Source organism: Dendroctonus ponderosae, unplaced genomic scaffold (assembly GCF_020466585.1).
Source record: "Dendroctonus ponderosae isolate FM_Combo_2020 unplaced genomic scaffold, Dpon_F_20191213v2 Dpon_F_20191213_1, whole genome shotgun sequence".
NCBI classification, from domain to species: domain Eukaryota; kingdom Metazoa; phylum Arthropoda; class Insecta; order Coleoptera; family Curculionidae; genus Dendroctonus; species Dendroctonus ponderosae.
Genome location: NW_026017110.1, coordinates 44691799 through 44694596, shown reverse-complemented (window position 1 = coordinate 44694596; position 2798 = coordinate 44691799).

Here is a 2798-nt window from a genome sequence, read left to right as displayed (position 1 = left end):
TCATGCAAACCCAAGATCACAAGCATTCTCATCCTGTACTCGCTTTAATAAAGTCGTTTTTAAAAACACGTTCTTTCGAGACCACATAGTAACTGTAACCGATGATATTAACGTCTAGTTTATTTTAAGATAATAACTATTGCTACAGGGTGTCTCAAATTCAAGTGGCTGACCAAACTCAAATTTTTATAAATGGAATGCTCGAATATTTAAATTGTTATTAACTCAAAAAGAGTTGAAGATCAATATAGAAAATATTATATCCAAGAGGACTGGAATTAAGCGTATAGTTCGAATATGAAATAAAAAGTGCACGGTTCCATTTCAAAAAATGCAATTTTGTACAGCCACTTGTGTTTGAGACACCCTGTATCAATTGTTATTATCTTACAATAAACAAGATGTTAATATCTAAAACTTTTGTATTTAATATTTTTCTCTAAATTTTAAATTAAATCTTAAAATAGGCTTGCCAAAATGTAATCAATATTGGTTATTAATAGTTGAGAATCAATATACAACGTTACAAAAAAGTACTGCATTCCATTTAAAAAAGGTATGTTTGGTCTGCCACTTGAATTTGAGACACCCTGTATCAATTGGTATTATATTAAAATAAACTAGACATTAATAATTACAACTTTCGTATTTAACATGTTTCTCTAAAGTTTAAATTAGATGCAAAAACAGGGTGGCCAACGTTCAGTCAATATTGGTTATTAACTCAAAACCAGTTGAAAATCATTATAGAACATATGTATCGGATAGGTTTGAATTGTGCGAATAGTTCGAATATGCAATTAAAAATGCGGAATTCCGTTTAAAAAAAAGTTTCTTTGGTCTTTTTTTAGAGAGGTTTAGGAGTCTGTTTGTCAGAGACCCCGGCCTGTTGTACTTGTGGCGGGGGGTTTCCAGGTGTACGGCTCAATTGACGGAGGTAGTGTCGGGGTGGCGCATAACCATTTGGAACGGTATTTTTGGTCTGTCACTTAAACTTGAGACACCTTGTATCAATTGGTATTATCCTAAAATAAATTAGACGATAATATCTACAACTTTTGTAGTTAACATTTTTCTCTAAATTTCAAAGTAAATGCAAAAACGGGGTGGCCAACCCTATACATCCCTGTACATTACTGAAAATAAGCTTTGTTTTATCCAAATTATTACACTAACCCAAAATAAAACTGAAGAGAACCAGCGAGTCGATTAAGCAAAAATACTATAGAAACTATATTTAAAATCGAATGAGGCGATAGAGCAAGCAGTACTGAATTTAATCAAAAACTCTGATAACAAACACCATTGGCACTAAACACCAGGACTTTGAATGCATACAAATAAATAAAAATCTCATAAAGATGTAACGTCTGATAAATTATTGCGGAATAACGACCGAAATCGATATGACGCTATACAAGAAATGATTCGAAGACTGGCGTTGAATTGGATACTCGGCGCAAATCCAAGAGGAGTTTTTGTTGTCAATTCGGGCATATAAGCCTGTATTAAAAGTGCAAGGGCGCATAACAATATCTGAAAAACGCCGCAGGAGCGTAATAAGCGAAACTCTCAGAAAACCACCCTGCTTTTATGCCGTCGACTTTTAGAAGGCATTAACTAATACGAAAATCGAATTATGCATGTCAATATAGACATAATTAATATACAAATGGTCTGCAACAACAGGCCTCAAATGAAAGGCGGTTTTTAATAGTTTGTTTCACGGCAAATGGTTGCAGATGATCTTAAGTCACTAGAAGGCAGACAATTTCATAAAGTCTATTTGTAGAAAAAAAAACCGTTTTGTTATCTGATAATGGTACAAGAAAAGCGTTTTAAATCTCTGCGAAAACCCGGGCGATGTAAAAGCGGACATGATTGATGATGTTTCATTCTTAGAGCTGGAGCTCTGAAGACTGCTATAAATGGCATAAAGTAATACAAGCGAGCGTTTTTTGTCAAATGATCTCCAGCGAATTGGGGTCGAAAGGAATATCTGTAGTAGTTTGGGTATTCACATCAAGATAGCCGTTTTCAGTGAAATTGCTTCATATCACATCCTATGTTGTACAAACTTTCATCGATCGTGCAAGACAGTTCTTAAAATGCTGCTTAAATGTGAGAGTGAGAAAAGTGTAATAAAAATAGCAGCGGCGTAGCGAGGGGTGGCCAAGGAGGGCACCGTGCCCCGGGCGCTATTCACAAAGGGGCGCCGAATGGCCCGCAAAACAAGAAATTGCTGGATAATTTTTATTTTTATTATAATTGATTTAAAAAATATATATATTAGTGCCAGTGTAATATAATAAATGTTAATTCGTAAATAAAAAGGAAGAAAAAGAACACTATTAGTCTAAATCAAACTTTAAGTGAGTTTTATTGAAATGCATGCTAAAGATGCAGCTTCGATCGAAAATACAATTTTAGAGAAATCAAATTTCGATAAAATTTCATTAACAAACTGCAGTTTTTTTTTTCGGTGAGGTTTGGCAAATGCTCTTTTATGCACTCCCAGAGCTGATGGTCTGTCGCTCTGGTTTGTGTGGGACTCCAACTAAGCTGTATACCCACTAAAACCCTTTCCTCACCGCCGAGGTGGTGTTTGGATTGCACCGCGGTCATTTCTGTCCTATTGTGCCCTCGTACTTTTACTCCCTCATTATCCCTGTATATTCAATGAATTCCAGAAGAATCTTGAGCGGAGTTCGCATGATCTGGTCTGGTGGAATTTCATCCCCTCCCAGGAGTCTTCGTCTACCTGTTGCATATGACGTGCAGTGACACATAACATGCAG